Raw genomic sequence first — 17,970 nt, forward strand, 5'->3', positions numbered from 1 at the left:
CAAAAATATGATAATGAGTGAGGAATTTGTGCGATTAACTACCTGCAATCATCCAATGTTGCTTCAAAACATGTCAGCGCTACATCAATAAGTTAAGCTATTAGACAACGGGGCATAATTGCCCCCAAGTTTGCAAACAGACGATGTCAAATCCTGACATCTTGTTGCTCATTAGTGAGTGTTAAGATCATCAAAATCAAGGACAACTTCTGCTATCAAGTGGCTTGCAGAAGCATTTATATCAAAGAAAGTTTTCTGGTGCAGCAGATTTGCAGGGAATGTTTTACAGGTGGCGAGATGGTGCCACTGTAGGTTGTCCTATTATGGAATAAGTAGGGAAGGATTCATACATATTGCATTTACAGTATCCAATGGTATCCATGAGGGATCCATACCAAATTCTGAGGATAATGAAATACATGGCCGGAGGGCATCAGAACACCTCTGGACACAACTTTCAGTCACATCCAGGAGGTCATATGAGGTGCTCCAGCCATGGGCTTGTCATCCATGGATACTGAAATCTGCAGATTCTGAGTCCATGGATAAGGAGGGTCCACTGTACATTTGTTGCTCTAAGACTCTACATAACAGGGATAGATAAGAGTGTGGATACAGCAATTATTTTTCTCGGTCTTTCATAACATTAGAATTCCAAGTCATCAATGAAATTGACCAGCAGCAGTTTCAGGACAGCAAAATAAATTGCTTCTTCACACAGTGCATAATTACCTTGTGGGAGTAGCTGCAATAAGGTGAACTGATGGCCAAAGGGGTTGAGAGAGAGCTTCAAACAGGGTTTAAGACACATTCATAGAGGGTAGGTCTATCAAGAGCTATTAGCCCTGCTAGGTAAATGGAACTTCCATGTTCAAAGACTGTATAACTCTGAATACCAGACGCTGGGGGCAAACCAGGAAAGAAGAATAATTGCATTTGTGCACTGTTTGTAAGCTTTCCAGAGGCATATGGCATACCATTATTGGAAACAGAGTGCTGGACTATGTATGCCCTTAGTCTTTGCCAGCAATTTTTAACCTTGTTACACTTAACCCTGTTATTTCCCCATTCCAAACCAATCACTCAAATCACTCACTTGCAGCTTTCTCCGTACCCCATAGTATTTAAAATGCTTGCATTCCCACATATATTTTAAGCCTTGCTCAGTGCTTTTGATTTAGAGCATAGAAGCTGGGAAAGGGTTAAGCACCTTGTAACGGCCAGTGCAAGGCCTGGCAACTATCTTCCATCTTGTGCGCTTGTCAGCCATCTTCTGTGTGTGTGTCACCCAGTCCCTGGGAACTGCCTGCTTTCTCATTGAGCTGTTCCCATAAGAAGCAAAAGAAAAGTTGGGTGCAAAACAAGGACCTCAGCCCTGCACCTGGCCAATGTTATGAAAACGGGGTGATAAAGTGCCCACTCCAAAGCCCCATTCTATGTTTAGTCTTCACATGTATCAACTTAGCTGCATAGCCCTGTTCCCAAATAATGGGAACTTGCCTTGTTGCCAATTATCTGTTTTGTCTGTTTTGAGAACCTAGCAGTGGCGGACCTCCCCAGCCCCGTACCCCAGGGCAAAGTTCCAAGATGGCACCCCCCAGGGGATGTCTCCGCCCCCATGCACAAATCCACCCCCCCCCCCACTTACCTGGAGTTCACAGAGCCTTGCAAGACTCCAAGACATATCGGGAAAGCCTCTCTGAGGCTCCTTGATGCTTTGAACTGTGCTTCCAGAAAACCGGAAGCACAGTTTCTGACCCCACTGGGAGACTCAGAGAGGCTCAAGGCTCTGTGCCTGGGGCATTTGCCCCTTAGAATGAATGGGAGGTTCGCCACTGGAACCTAGGCAGTGTAAATTACTCTCTTTTTTGCCAATTAGCACTCATGTCTATCTAATTTATATAAGGCCTGTATTTGAGCCACTGCTTTGCTCATGAACTTCACTGGACACTGGCAGGCTGTGTCATCCGTACAGTCGCCTGAAATGCTGTGCAAGCCTATGCCTAGAAATGCCTCTGGATGCCCAGAGGTGCTCCTGTAAGTCGATGCTTAGCCAAATAAAGCTCTTTTTGACAACCTTGGACCAGACTCGCTTCTTCCTCAGAATCTAAAAGGATTTCTAGCCCTGGTCCATCATCAAAGTACTGGCCTCTGACACACCTACTGGTGCTTCTGCAGAATCAAGCACTCCTTCCTAAAGTGGCTTTTAATTCCAATAGACCTGTCTGGCTACAGTTGTGCTTACCTATACATACAGCTCAGATTGACCCTAGGATGAGAAGAAAAGACAAAGTCACAGATGCAGCCTCCACAGTACTGTCCTGCATGAAGCAGAGCAGCAAGACACAAAGGTGCTTGCTCTCCCCCCCCCCCCCAACTTAGGGCCAAATGCTATCCAGTTTTCCAGTGCCGGTGCAGCTGTGTCAATGGGCATGTGCTACATCTGGTGGTTGTGGGGCAGACACAGAGGCCTCCTCAAGGTATGGAAACACTTGTTCCCTTACCTCAAGGCCACATTGCAGCTGCACGGGTGCTGGAAAGTTTGTTAGGATTGGGCCCTTACTCAGCACAGGCAAGTAGCTGAAAATCTCAGTGCAAGCCTGAATTAGTTCTACAGTGTTATCCTACGTGACCTGAGGGATACAGTGTCCAGGAAGGTTGATACGGAGGTCTACCCTAGATACTTTTGGCTGAATGAAAGAAATATCACTCCTGGTATATGCAGAATGCAAATTCTGATGTTCAAGACAAGAGGAAAAACCACTAGGACGATTTACTGGCATCCTTATATGTGTAGGAGGAAAGATGTTGTGTGGAAGAGCAGAATTTCCAATTGATGATCCTTTTCCTCCCGCAAAACACATTGGCTTGCAATAAGCATCAAGATATAATCACAGGAGGTCACACTTACGGCTTGTCTGATACACGCCTTTAACAGCAAAAATCAGACAATCCTGAAATGCGCTGAAAAGAGCAGCTGCAGAGGGAATTTGCTTCAACTGCAGCATGGTCTTTCACAGCAGGCTCCCTGTAAAAGTGTAAAAGATCATTTGGATTAAAACTGCGGCAATTGAGCACACACCACTGTTTTTTACAATGAACAAGAATGCATCAGCTGTTTCTCAAACTGAGCTGAAATTACACCCATGTCAAAGAACCAGGAATGTCTACTAGCAGTAAATTCCTGTTCTTGGAAGTGGGGTATTCTTGATCTTGAAGAGGGAGCTGCTCCTCAGTGGAGGGTTCAAACCACTAGCTCACTCTGCCGTCTGGTACATGGGATTGGCAACCCTGAAGGTTTAAGAATGCCTTCGTCCTCTCCCAGAGAAGACTAGCACTACTATTCAGGGATGCCTGCACAAAAGATGATGTGTTGGGGGAAGAAGAAAGGCAAAACTCTGAACATCTTAGCTTGTTCTGAGCAAAAGATAAAGGCTTGGAATAATACCAGAATAGTACAGCAAATTTAACAAATGCTGCTTTTTGTATTGCCGTATCTGACTGAGCTAGGCTCAGATTTCATTCTGAAGCCATGACTCAGCATCTATCACAACTTCCACATCTGAAGATACACACACACACCAATTATATATTTTCAGCTGCACCTCTGCTGCTCTTCTTGGAAATTGCCTCATATTACACTTATTAATATTGAAGGTGGCGCACATATTTTTGTTAGTCATGCAACATTCATTGGCATCATCAAAGCACTGGCACCTTACCGAACAACCTAAGGGAAAAAAGTGACAAGTTCTGCTTCCCAAACTTTTAACTTCCAGGGGACACTTTGCTGCACATATAATTGGCTTCAACTTCCCACACCACCACTGGTGTTACTAGACAGTTATAACGTGGGCTGACACAGAGAATCTAGGTCTGCTTTTGTATATCCAAAGTTCCTGGCTCATCTATATATGCATCTAGTAAACACACACATAAACACCAACATTTCAGATTTCTGGTTGGTCTGGAAATACATTTACCATTTGTGGGTACCTGCTTTGCCCCATATTTCAAGGGAGAGCTGAGAGACATATGTAAGTCACATGTCTCCCAGTTTCAGAATTTCCTAGTAATCCACCTCTCTTGGGCTGTGTGCCAAATTTCAGCTTTCTGGCTATTGTTGGAGGGGGACATTTTCAGTTGTGCAGATTTTTAAACATATTCTCATGCAGATTTTTTTTTTTTGCAGATTTTTAAACATGCAGATTTTTAAACAAATTCTGTGGCATCTTAGACTACAGAGGTGCCAAATGTCAGGGATCTGGTTTATTGGGATGGTCTAGAACAGGGGTGTCAAACTCACTTCATACCAAGGGCCGAATAGCATTCATGATGCCTGCTAAGGGCCGGAAGTGATGTCATTAGGCAAGAAGTGATGTCATTAAGCAGATCATAAACAAAAATAAGCACCTTTTCTCACTTAGGAGCTCATTAGCTACAAATGATACAAGAGAAAATATGCAAATCTTGATCATATTTCAAGATATTGGAGAGCCCAATTTTCATGTGGGCTGCCCTTACTGTGTAAGTAGTAGTAAGTAAGTAAGTAAGTAGTAAGTAGTAAGGACTGCCCTTACTACTCAGCAGCTGAGAGCCTGAGGGCCGGATTAAAAGTTTCTGCTGGCTGCATCCGGCTCCCGGGCCTTATGTTTCCTGATGCCCCTGATCCAGAACAAGTCTGAAAGTCAGGAAGTCAGGAAACCTGTCAAACTCTTCCCTTTTCCAAGCCACCTGCACACAGACATGTAGGCAGGCAGTAAACATGTACTAGGCTACATGGAACCATTATCTGGCTCAGGAGAAGGCAGCTCTTTTGTTCCTAGCATGATGCTGAGTCACCAGTGTAACACTGGCATGGCAATTGATTCTATCAGACATCTGTTCAATAGGTTATCCCTAGAAGAATATGCCACAAATCTATTCTACCATTATATTGTCTATACTTAAAGAAAATCTGCCACTAGTAGAGCCATTCAGAAAGCACTCCTGCTGTCTCCGATATATGATCATTCTCGAGAGATTCATTATATGAAGATCCTTCATCCACATCTGTTCTATTCTGCAGTTTGTCTGGGCACAGTCCAATGAACACTCGAGACAACACACGTGGGAGAAAGGGCCACTTTATTAAAATTTTAATACAGACAATTGCATGGTGCAGAGTTGTCGATCCGCTTGTCGGTTTTCACCCTAAACCCCACGCACCCCGTGAGGTTAACGGACCGTGGCGAGGCAACACCTTACTGGCTGGGGACTGCCCAGCTTAAGGCGGGCGGTAGCTGCCCAATGAGATGCAATGATCTCTCCCACCGTCGGAAGCAGCCCCTGGCGTCATGCCCTACGCCAATCGAGCAAAGACTTATAACCGGTAACTGCTGCTTCCCGTGTTGTGCCAACGCCGTATGGCGAAGTTGGAGTGTCCTCTCCAGTGCGCGAAGCCTGGGTAAAGAAGGTATGGAGGATAGGCTGTTACCCATGCAGCAAATCCACCACTGATATGGTATTCTCCCTTAGACAACTGCAGGAGAAATGCAGGGAACAACGACAGCCACTCTTTATAGCCTTCATAGATCTCACAAAGGCTTTCGACCTGGTCAGCAGGGATGGCCTCTTCAAGATTCTCCCCAAGATTGGATGTCCACCCAGGCTCCTCAGCATCATCAGATCCTTCCACAAGGACATGAAGGGCACTGTTGTCTTTGATGGCTCCACATCAGACCCCTTTGACATCCGAAGCGGCGTGAAGCAGGGCTGTGTTCTTGCACCAACCTTGTTTGGGATTTTCTTCGCTGTCCTGCTGAAGCAGGCCTTTGGAACTACAACAGAAGGCATCTATCTCCGGACCAGATCAGATGGAAAGCTCTTCAACCTCTCCAGACTGAGAGCAAAGTCCAAAGTCCAGCTGAAATGTCTGCGTGACTTCCTCTTTGCCGACGATGCAGCTATCACTACCCACTCTGCCAAAGATCTCCAGCAGCTCATGGATCGTTTTAGCAAGGCCTGCCAAGATTTTGGACTGACAATCAGCCTGAAGAAAACACAGGTCATGGTTCAGGATGTGGACTCACCTCCCTGCATTACAATCTCTGCGCATGAACTGGAGGTTGTCCATGACTTTGTGTACCTTGGCTCAACGATCTCCGACACTCTTTCTCTCGATACCGAGCTAAACAAACGCATTGGTAAAGCAGCTACCACGTTTTCCAGACTCACAAAGAGAGTCTGGTCCAACAAGAAGCTGATGGAACATACCAAGATCCAGGTCTACAGAGCTTGCGTCCTGAGTACACTTCTGTACTGCAGCGAGTCATGGACTCTTCACTCACAACAGGAGAGGAAACTGAATGCTTTCCACATGCGCTGCCTCCGACATATTCTCGGCATCACCTGGCAGGACAAAGTTCCAAACAACACAGTCCTGGAACGTGCTGGAATCCCTAGCATGTATGCACTACTGAAACAGAGACGCCTGCGTTGGCTCGGTCATGTTGTGAGAATGGATGATGGCCGGATCCCAAAGGATCTCCTCTATGGAGAACTCGTGCAAGGAAAGCGCCCTACAGGTAGACCACAGCTGCGATACAAGGACATCTGCAAGAGGGATCTGAAGGCCTTAGGAGTGGACCTCAACAAGTGGGAAACCCTGGCCTCTGAGTGGCCCGCTTGGAGGCAGGCTGTGCAACATGGCCTTTCCCAGTTTGAAGAGACACTTTGCCAACAGTCTGAGGCTAAGAGGCAAAGAAGGAAGGCCCATAGCCAGGGAGACAGGCCAGGGACAGACTGCACTTGCTCCCAGTGTGGAAGGGATTGTCACTCCCGAATCGGCCTTTTCAGCCACACTAGACGCTGTTCCAGAACCACCTTTCAGAGCGCGATACCATAGTCTTTCGAGACTGAAGGTTGCCAACTAATACAGACAAAGGAGGCTGAGACCTGCAGTGGCAGGGGCAGCGAAAACCCCTGTGTGGTGAGGAGGTGGGACCACTGGGTGGCCCCAGAACCAACTCTGTCCCTAAGGCAGGATGTGCATCCGACTCCAAGCTGCGCCCCGCTCTTGGGCGACGCAGCTCATCCAGGTCTGTCCCATACGGCAGTGGTATTCAAACTGGGGTGTCGCGATGCCCTAGCCTGTGGGTCCTGGCCTCTGCCCCCTTAAGGGGCGGGGGCAGCCAGGTGACAGGGGGAAGGCAGCAGCGCGATCCACAGGATTCCGCTGCTAGGGGGGCTGCAGGAGCTTGGGTGCACTTGCCCAAGCCTCCTGCAGCCTCCCAGGGGTGCGGGGAGACCTGCGCAACCTTTGGCAGGTCTCCCCAGGTCAGGAAATGTGAAAGTGGAAGGATCACACCCCGCTCTGTAAAACTGGAAGCGGAGCATGATTGCTCCGGGCCACGATTGATGGGGCTGCAGGGACTGAGGTGCACTCTCCAGTTGCTGCAGCAGCTGTCCCTGTGTGTAGAGAGCCATGCGCGAGCGCCTGCAGGGCGCCCCAGGTCAGGGAAAGGGAGAGTGGGGCGATTGCCTCCACTTCCGCTTTTGCGGAGGCAGAGCAGATCGCTCCACTCTCCCTTTCCCTGACCTGGGGCGCCCTGCAGGCCCTCGCGCAGGGCGCCCTGCACACAAGGATGGCTGCTGCAGGGACTGGTGAGTGCATCCCAGTCCCTGCAGCCCCCTGAGCAACACGATCCTTAGGCTGCCTTGAAAAGCAGAAACTCACCCGGGACTGCGCAGAGCCCCGCCAATGCCCCTGCGATGCCACTGAGCAGCTCGGGCGAAATCGGGTGCCTCTGGTCAGGGACCGGAGGTGTCATTCTAGCCCAGCCTTCCAACATCCTTCGCACTCTGAAATCCTGCGTTAAGTCCAGATATCCCGATGCCTTGGATACGAAGGCTATCGCGGACATGAAACCTGGAAAGGAGCTAACTGCTCTGCCTGACCTCTTCAGGTGCAGCAAGAAGAGCAGCAGGTGCTCCACCGGGGTGGGCCATTGGCCGGGCAACCCCGCAACCTGCCTGAAATCCTCGAACTCTTTTACCTTACGTGTGTAGCCCCTCTGCATGCTGGGTGCCAAGGAAGCGCAAATTACCTCGTTTATCTCGGCAAGCCAAGGTCTCAGAGCCAGGGTGGCATGGGGTCCGGGCACGGCGCAGCCCCGGAGGTGAGCTCCCAAAAGCTCTCCTCCTGAAATTTGAGACAAGGCGTCTGCGATGGAGTTTTCAATCCCCAGTACGTGTTGGGCTAAAAACAAGGCATTGATGTGCAGGCGCTGCAGGGCAAACTGTCTGACAAGGGTCATGACCCTGGGCGATTTAGAAGACATTGAGTTCACTACGGCTACCACTGTCTGGCTGTCACACCAGATGCGCACTGTGGCATCCCGGAACTCCCCTTCCCATATGTGAACTGCTACCACTATCGAGAAAAGTTCCAGGAAAGTGAGGTCGGTGGTGATACTGCCCTGCACCCAACTCTGGGGCCACGGCGCCATGCACCAGCGACCCCAGAAGAAAACTCCAAAGCTATGGCTTCTTGCTGCATCTGAGTACACCTGCGTATCCGCCTGCAAGAGCTTCTCTGAACAGCAAAAAGAGACCCCATTAAATTCCTCGAGGAATCTCAGCCAGATGGCTATATCAGCCCTCACAGCCACCATCATTCGTATCCTGTGGTGCGGTGATCGGGCATTGGTCATGGCCGCGCACAGTCTGCGGAGAAAAGCCCTCCCTGGGGCAACCACCTTGCAAGCAAAGTTCAAATGTCCTGCTAGAGCTTGCAGGTCGCACAGAGTGACCTTGCGGGCCTGCATGCAAGCCTGTAGGCGAGCCTTTAGTGCCTGCAACTTGTCAGTCAGGAGCCTGCTCGCGGCTGCCACCGAGTCAAGTTCTATGCCAAAAAAGGTCAAGCATGCAGCTGGGCCCTCAGTCTTGTCCTTTGCTAGTGGGACTCCCAGCTCCTGGGCCAGAGCCTGAAACCCCTCTAACAGGGCCTGACACTGCACAATGCCGGCCGGTCCCATGAACAGAAAATCATCGAGATAGTGTGCACCCCACACTTCCGGCATACGGCCCACTCCAGCATTGTACTAAAACATTCAAAAGTGGCTCAACTCAGTGAACACCCCATCTGTAGTGCCTGGTCCAAGTAAAATTGCCCTTCAAAGGTAAACCCCAACAGACAAAAATCCTCAGGGTGTACCGGAAGCAGCCGAAAGGCCGATTCAATATCGCACTTAGCCATAAGGGCGCCTGGCCCACAGCGTCTTAGGATGCGCACCACCTGGTCTAGGGAGGTGTACTGGACTGTGCATAGCTGGCTAGGAATGCCGTCATTCACCGATGTCCCTGCAGGGTAAGACAGGTGGTGAATGAGACAGTATTCCCCCGGGGCCTTTTCTGGAACCACCCCAACAGGGAAACCCTGAGGTTGGGCAGGGGTGGCGTCGGAAAGGGGCCCACGACCCTTCCAAACGCCACTTCCTTGGCAATCTTCCTTTGAACTACTTCCTCCATACCCTGGACCGACTTCAGATTATTAGCTAAGATCACACCTCTGGGGTGCGGGGAATTGATACGAAAACACTGAGTAAAACTTTCCAAAAGGAATGCCGCTGCTGAGCGATCAGGGTATTCGCCCAGCATCCTGGCCAACTCTTTAAACCTAATTGGACTTGGCCCCTTTTGGAAGGTGCGCATCACTTGCGCCCCCCCCCCCCCGCCTCTGACCAGCACCTTGGTTCCATCCCCTCCTACCAAATCTGCCCCTGGGGCATGAGGTGATTAGGTGACCCGCCCCACACAGGCCACACATGTGCTGGAACCTGCAACTGGCTCTGGAGCAACGGTTGCATACTCATAGCACATATGCAGGGGGTTGAACACGCCGGCCTGTCCCCCTGCCTGTGTCCCACCTGCTGGCGCACGCTGGCGCTCTTAGCAATCAGATGGCCACTGTCCGCCCATTCACCCGCAGCTGCACCGCCTGGCATCACCAGTTGAATCCACAGCTTGTAATTTTTTCTCTTCCAGCTAAGCTGCGGGTTAGCCCCCATTCACATGCGAAACTGTTCATCATATGCTAACCAGCCGTAACTGGCATACCCCTGAAAGCCCAGTGGATCAAGTCTAAGTACTTCACCAACCCCGGTCCCTTAGACAAATCTTTCTGCAGTACGACACCCATGTAGATGTTAAACATTTGCGGAAGGGCCTGTTGTGCGGCAGCGTGCCCTGGGCCGGGCTCTGCCACCCGCCACCCCCCGCTGGCAGGGGTATTAAAGTTTAGTGTTGTCTGCAAACTTAGCCACCTCACTGCTCACCCCTGTCTCCAGGTCTTTAATGGAGAGGTTGAAAAGTCCCAGGACCGGGTAAATTACCTGTTGCTGTGTCCTTAAATTACCTCTGCTTCCCCCCAGCCACGGCCCTCTGCCAATCCCCTCAGGGGAAGGGGCTCGTGTGTTCCGGCCAGGCCATACAAACTCAGATCTCCCTGCTGTAATTGGGCAATTGGGATTCTCTCAATTTAGAGAAGTCTTCCTAGAGAGAAGCCTTCCTTCTCTAAATGTGCTCTTCATTCTTCTTGCATTCCAGGGCAGAGGTGCTACAATGCTCATAGTTTATCTTCCAATTCCAGCAGGACAGATTTGCTAAAATGTTCACTTTGGAGGAGTTAAGGGGGGCGGGAAGCCAGTTTCACTTCTCTGATCTAAGAAGGAAAGAGCTTAGGAATGGCATTAAAATGGTACTAACACTTAGCAGGTTGCACAATAAGAACAATGCTTGGAAATGGAACAGGGCTGGAAGAGAGAGAGGGAGAGAACCTCCACAGAAATGTTCTGATCTTGTTTCTTGAGATAACCTTGCCACCTGATGGCTTAACAGACATGGCCATTGTTTGATGCAACTGTACCTCTGCTTCCCTGATAATCAAGCTGCAGGAAGCTCTCTGCCAGAATGTCAGTTTTTCCTTTAGCCTTTACAAAAGACTGCCAATAAAATTACCCCTTCGGTTCTTGCCCTTGTACTCTTTTTTTCTGCCCATTTTACAGCTAAAAGCAAGCTAAGGATCTCCCAGAGAGGAACAGAGACTCAGAACACACAGGACTTCTGCTTGCTCTCGATTTGTGTATGCATTACCCCTTGGAAAATTAACACTAGCTGCACTTGTCAGACACCCTGTACTGCATAGTATATACAGGTGGAGCCTATTTATCTGCGTTAGTTCTGTTCAGTGACTCAGCGTGATTAACAAAAAACACGTTTGTGCTAAATTCCATAGAGTTACGCAAATACTCTGCAGCCTGACACTTCCAGATGGAAGGAAACTAAGGCAGCTGTTATCAATCCCCTCCCCTCCGTACTCAGTCCTCCCCGTTGCCAGCTGCCTGGTTTCTTTCATAGTTGGGATGCTGATCTTTTAAGAGTCCAGCCTTATGCGTTTCTACTCAGAAGTAAGCTCCATTGTAGTCAATGGGGCTTACTCCCAGGAAAGTGTGGAGTGGATTGTAGGCTATATCTCATGCTTTGCTTGGTGGGAAGGCTTGCTTGTGTCGGTGATTGCCTGCACCATCTCAATGGGGGGGGGGATTTGGCAAACACTCCCTGGGTTTTTTAAGCAATCCCCTCTGTTGCTACTACACCTGCCCCTGTGTGTGAGTGAGAGTTCCACCTTGCTGCACGTGTTCTGGCTACAGAGATTTTTGGCCCCCCTTTCCCCTCTTCAGCCTCTTTGCTGGCTCAGGGGCTCCAGGAGTGTAACTGTTCCTTTACAAGGAACTGAGGCTGAGGCTGTGCCAGGCAGAGCCTTTTTCCAGTGTTTTGGGCTGCCTGGAAATGGAGTGAGACGTCAAAGGAGGGCAAAGGTGTGTGTGACTTTCGGTTCCCCCACCCCATTCTGCAGATAAAAAATCTGTGGATAAATAGGCTGCACCTGTAGTTCTAATGGGCTGGCACAGTTGCATGGAGTTTCCCTAGGGAGGTAACATTGGGCCATTTTACTTGCCTACTAATCCAGGAGTCCGTTTGTGTGTGGGCCTGCATCCAGTCCTCCCACCATGCATATGAGAGAAGCTGGCAGTACTTAACAGTTGTTATTATTATTACCAGGGATAGTGCAGTCCACCAGACATTTGGGCTGGGGTTTTTGGGCACTCAATATATTAAACTCTACCCAAGAGGTTAAGAATGGTGCAATATTGCTGTATAATGCTCAGTGTTCCTGGTACTGGCCCACTGTACTGTTCAGCCATTATCTTGTCTATCTGTATACTAGCCAGATATTTCTTTAGAGCCTTGGGAATTGTGCCAAATGCACCAATGAGAATACGGGCGGTTGTTTTTCTCTTTCCCCAAAGACACTGCATTTCAATCGCCAGGTTTTTTATATTTTGTTATCTTTTTGAATTGTTTCTGCTCAAATCGATTAGGTCCTGGAATGGCCACATTAATAAGCATCACCTGTTCCTTCTCAACCACAGTTATATATGTGGTTATATCTGAACCATAGGTATGTTCCAATTTTTTATCAGCCTGAATTTTGAAGTCCCACAAGATTTTGACCTGCTTATTTTCTACTATCCTTTCAGGCATGTGCTCTCACCATTTTTTTCACTGATAACGATTATGATGATAGGACTTTTCATCATCATCAACAATAGCAAAAACAGAAGTCCACAAAGGTGCAAATATAGGTGGGCCCTTGGTATCCACTGATTCAGCATCCACTGATTTGACTCACTGCTGATACCAGGGTCCACTTTTACATTCCTTGTAACAAGGGAAAAAAGCACCAAAATCCAATTTCCTATCTTCATGCTGTTAAAACACACTGGTTGCAAGCTTTAACATAAGAACATAAGAACAGCCCCACTGGATCAGGCCATAGGCCCATCTAGTCCAGCTTCCTGTATCTCACAGCGGCCCACCAAATGCCCCAGGGAGCACACCAGATAACAAGAGACCTCATCCTGGTGCCCTCCCCTACATCTGGCATTCTGACTTAACCCATTCCTAAAATCAGGAGGTTGCGCATACACATCATGGCTTGTACCCCATAATGGATTTTTCCTCCAGAAACTCGTCCAATCCCCTTTTAAAGGCGTCTAGGCTAGACGCCAGCACCACATCCTGTGGCAAGGAGTTCCACAGACCGACCACACGCTGAGTAAAGAAATATTTTCTTTTGTCTGTCCTAACCCGCCCAACACTCAATTTTAGTGGATGTCCCCTGGTTCTGGTATTATGTGAGAGTGTAAAGAGCATCTCCCTATCCACTCTGTCCATCCCCTGCATAATTTTGTATGTCTCAATCATGTCCCCCCTCAAGCGTCTCTTTTCTAGGCTGAAGAGGCCCAAACGCCGTAGCCTTTCCTCATACGGAAGGTGCCCCAGCCCCGTAATCATCTTAGTCGCTCTCTTTTGCACCTTTTCCATTTCTACTATGTCTTTTTTGAGATGCGGTGACCAGAACTGGACACAATACTCCAGGTGCGGCCTTACCATCGATTTGTACAACGGCATTATAATACTAGCCGTTTTGTTCTCAATACCCTTCCTAATGATCCCAAGCATAGAATTGGCCTTCTTCACTGCCGCCGCACATTGGGTCGACACTATCATCGACCTGTCCACCACCACCCCAAGATCTCTCTCCTGATCTGTCACAGGCAGCTCAGAACCCATCAGCCTATATCTAAAGTTTTGATTTTTTGCCCCAATGTGCATGACTTTACACTTACTGACATTGAAGCGCATCTGCCATTTTGCTGCCCATTCTGCCAGTCTGGAGAGATCCTTCTGGAGCTCCTCACAATCACTTCTGGTCTTTACCACTCGGAAAAGTTTGGTGTCGTCTGCAAACTTAGCCACTTCACTGCTCAACCCTGTCTCCAGGTCATTTATGAAGAGGTTGAAAAGCACCGGTCCCAGGACAGATCCTTGGGGCACACCGCTTTTCACCTCTCTCCATTGTGAAAATTGCCCATTGACACCCACTCTCTGCTTCCTGGCCTCCAACCAGTTCTCAATCCACGAGAGGACCTGTCCTCTAATTCCCTGACTGTGGAGTTTTTTCAGTAGCCTTTGGTGAGGGACCGTGTCAAACGCCTTCTGAAAGTCCAGATATATAATGTCCACGGGTTTTCCCGCATCCACATGCCTGTTGACCTTTTCAAAGAATTCTATAAGGTTCGTGAGGCAAGACTTACCCTTACAGAAGCCATGCTGACTCTCCCTCAGCAAGGCCTGTTCGTCTATGTGTTTTGAGATCCTATCTTTGATGAGGCATTCCACCATCTTACCAGGTATGGATGTTAGGCTGACCGGCCTATAGTTTCCCGGGTCCCCCCTCTTTCCCTTTTTAAAAATAGGCGTGACATTTGCTATCCTCCAATCTTCTGGCACCGTGGCAGTTTTGAGGGACAAGTTGCATACCTTAGTCAAGAGATCTGCAACTTCATTCTTCAATTCCTTAATAACCCTTGGGTGGATGCCATCAGGGCCCGGTGACTTATTGATCTTTAATTTATCAATGAGATCTGAAACATCTTCTCTTTTCACCTCTATCTGACTTAACTCCTTGGTTAGGAGGGGCCGTTCGGGCAGCGGTATCTGCCCGAGGTCTTCTGCCGTGAAGACAGATGCAAAGAACTCATTTAATTTCTCTGCCATCTCTAAGTCTCCTTTTATCTCCCCTTTCCCTCCCTCACCATCCAGAGGGCCAACCGCTTCTCTGGCGGGTTTCCTGCTTCTAACATATTTGAAGAAGCAGGAAAACCTTCAAATATGTTTCTGGGGGTTAAAGATAGTTTCAAAGACCCACTTCCGGGTTTCTTGTTCCTCATTGTTCCCCCAGATTGCATAGGTATAGATCAGGGATTTCCAAACTAAAGCCTGGGGGCCATATCCAGGCGGCCACAAGATTTTATCTGGCCCTCAGCAACTCGCCTTTTTTGTCACAGGATTTGCTAATGTTTGATATTTTTACTCATTATATATTATTTCTCAGTTTAAACATATTATTTCTTTGTAACTGTCACAATTCTCTTTTGTTCTGAAACATATTATGCTGATTACAAAAAAGATCCAGGTAAACTTATTCATTCATTTAAATTTCATTCATTCATTTATAAAACTGATTTTTTTTCCAGCCCACGAAAATGTACAAAATATACAAGATGGTCCTTGAACTGAAAAGTTTGGAGACACCGGTATAGATGCTATACCACATTCAGTCACTAGATGGGGTGAATAATGGGAATTTGATATCCCCTGATTTCAGTATCCACTGAGGGTTCCAGAACGGAACCCTAGCAGATATGAAGGTCCCACCTATAAATCAATAATGTGCACATACAAGCTGTGCAATCCATCCCTTCAAAAAGAAAAAAAAGGGATAAATCTTGTGACTCCGGCTTAAAGGTGTGCAAGCTGTATGGAACTGGGGCTTACGTCATAAACCAAGCTCCCAATACTTTGGCTTCTGTACTAACGCTACTCTATTTGAACTTCAAACTGAGTAGACCGCTCCCTATCCTTCAAGGACACTGATAAGGTTGTAGTAACAGCCCTGCCACGTAGCCAAGGGACAATCCCTGTCCACCAGGCCCCATGAAGACCCAGCCACATATCTTGCTTCTCAATCTCACCCAATATAGGACATTCTCTTTCCCTTCTATACCTGCTGATCTTGGATTCTGTTGCCTGTTATCAGAAAGGCTTGTCCTTCTGCATTTTGATTCAACTGAGTTTGAGACAAGACCTTCTGTCCATCTCAGGCAATGCCTCTGTCCCCTCTGACCTTAAACTGTTGCCTGCCTCCAGAACTTGATTTGTGCACACCTTGGGGGCCACCATCATTTGTGCCCCTGTACCTTGGCCTGACAGTCAGTTCCTCCCATGGACTCAAAACCTGACTGTATGAGGCCTGAGCAGATGCACACATACTACTGGTATCCACCACAATGCATATGTATGGTAGAAGGCAGGCAAGCAGCCCAGCTCCCCACCATGCAGAGGATCACCATGTCACTAAATGTATGGACTGGCTCATAAATTAACTGAGCAATTAATCTGGTTATCTAGCTATGCATATAGGCTGGAAATTACTTGTTAAAATGCATTCAAGCGTCAATTCACATTTGCTGCATTAAACTACCTACTGTAGTCTCATCCTTAGTGGGCTTGTAAAATGAAATGCCTTTAAATTTCTGACAGATTTTTGCCTTGTTATTGTCTAGAGTTTACTTAAATGTGAGAGTCACTGTCTTTTGTGGGATTCAGCTGGATTAGAGAATTTTAAAACCACTACAACTGAAGCAAAAATTACCACCAAGAATGAATTCACATTTATTCTTAGCCACAAAGGGCCAAACGAGATAATACACTGTAGAAGCATGAAGTGTTTCCTGTTTTTGTTTGTTTTGTGCATTGTCTTAAAATTGAAAACAAGCTATGAGGGTCTATCAGTGTTAGTGGAGGAAAAGCAAGGGTGGGGGATAGCTCCTTAACCCTTAAGAACATAAGAACAGCCCCACTGGATCAGGCCATAGGCCCATCTAGTCCAGCTTCCTGTATCTCACAGCGGCCCACCAAATGCCCCAGGGATTTACTTACTCTTACTCCCTTACTCCTCAAGGGGAGTACTTACTTACTCCTTACTTCCCTTAAGGGGAACCCTTACACCCCTTGTCATCTTTTTGCTCAAAACTGCCCTCTCCAAGCTGCTTTTCTCTCCACAGGGAAATGATATTGGGGGACGTGTATCTTTTCCCCCACAGATAAGAAAGTAGCTCGGGTTGCATGATTTGAGCAGAAGATGAAAGAAAGGAAAAGGGTTAAGTAGGCCCTCTTTCCAGTGCTCTTCCACTCCTGATCACAGACTCCAATACTGCTCTTCATTTAAAATAATAATAATAAAGCGTCTCCTTCATGTCATCTAGTTCAGCATTAAGAACATAAGAACAGCCCCACTGGATCAGGCCATAGGCCCATCTAGTCCAGCTTCCTGTATCTCACAGCGGCCCCACCAAATGCCCCAGGGAGCACACCAGATAACAAGAGACCTGCATCCTGGTGCCCTCCCTTGCATCTGGCATTCTGACATAGCCCATTTCTAAAATCAGGAGGTTGCACATACACAACATGGCTTGTAACCCATAATGGATTTTTCCTCCAGAAACGTGTCCAATCCCCTTTTAAAGGCATTCAGGCCAGATGCTGTCACCACATCCTGTGGCAAGGAGTTCCACAGACCAACCACATGCTGAGTAAAGAAATTTTTTCATTTGTCTGTCCTAGCTCTCCCAATACTCAATTTTAGTGGATGTCCCCTGGTTCTGGTGTTATGTGAGAGTGTAAAGAGCATCTATCTATCCACTTTATCCTTCCCATGCATAATTTTGTATGTCTCAATCATGTCCCCCCTCCTATTAAAAGGATTACATCTTAAAAACACACTTAATTGGAAGAAAGTTCCACTTTGGAACTTGCCTCCCAGCGTATGTGCTTAAGACTTACTGGTAAGCATGGTATAATTGGCACTGCGTTTATTTAAAATGGGTAAAGACTGTCACACTCATTTTCACATGTGTCACTGTTATCTTCTGTCTCAAAATGCTTTATGAATTAGATATAGGAAGCTAAAATGGGAAGGGGGTGAAATAGGGAGATATAAAAACCAGAGGCTCAAGCAAAGGAGAAAATTCTCAAGAAGCTCTCAAAATAGATTGAGAGTTGATTAGATACAAGAAAGCTATTCCGGGGAGTGGAGAAAGAGACATTTCTGATTGAGATTCTATCTGGGATTACCTAAAACAGATTAGATATGAAGGCAGGAAAGCTAAGACCTCTTCAATTCTCAGAGTTAAATTTAAAATAAAGAAATGCATTTGAAATGAGTTGAAAATATCCAGCTCATGATGGTCTGATGATTTTACTAACAGCTTGACAACTTCTTGATTTTGCAAGGAAATTGGT

The 17,970-nt window shown here is 47.6% G+C and overlaps 1 protein-coding gene across 1 annotated transcript in view; it reads right to left on the minus strand.

Annotated features, from left to right (window-relative positions):
- The window catches only part of GUCY1A2 (guanylate cyclase 1 soluble subunit alpha 2), a 165,531-nt gene that overhangs the window by 46,992 nt on the left and 100,569 nt on the right, over positions 1–17,970 (minus strand). The window lies entirely within an intron of this gene.

The sequence above is a fragment of the Tiliqua scincoides genome, chromosome 3, assembly GCF_035046505.1.
Source record: "Tiliqua scincoides isolate rTilSci1 chromosome 3, rTilSci1.hap2, whole genome shotgun sequence".
Taxonomy (NCBI): Eukaryota; Metazoa; Chordata; class Lepidosauria; order Squamata; family Scincidae; genus Tiliqua; species Tiliqua scincoides.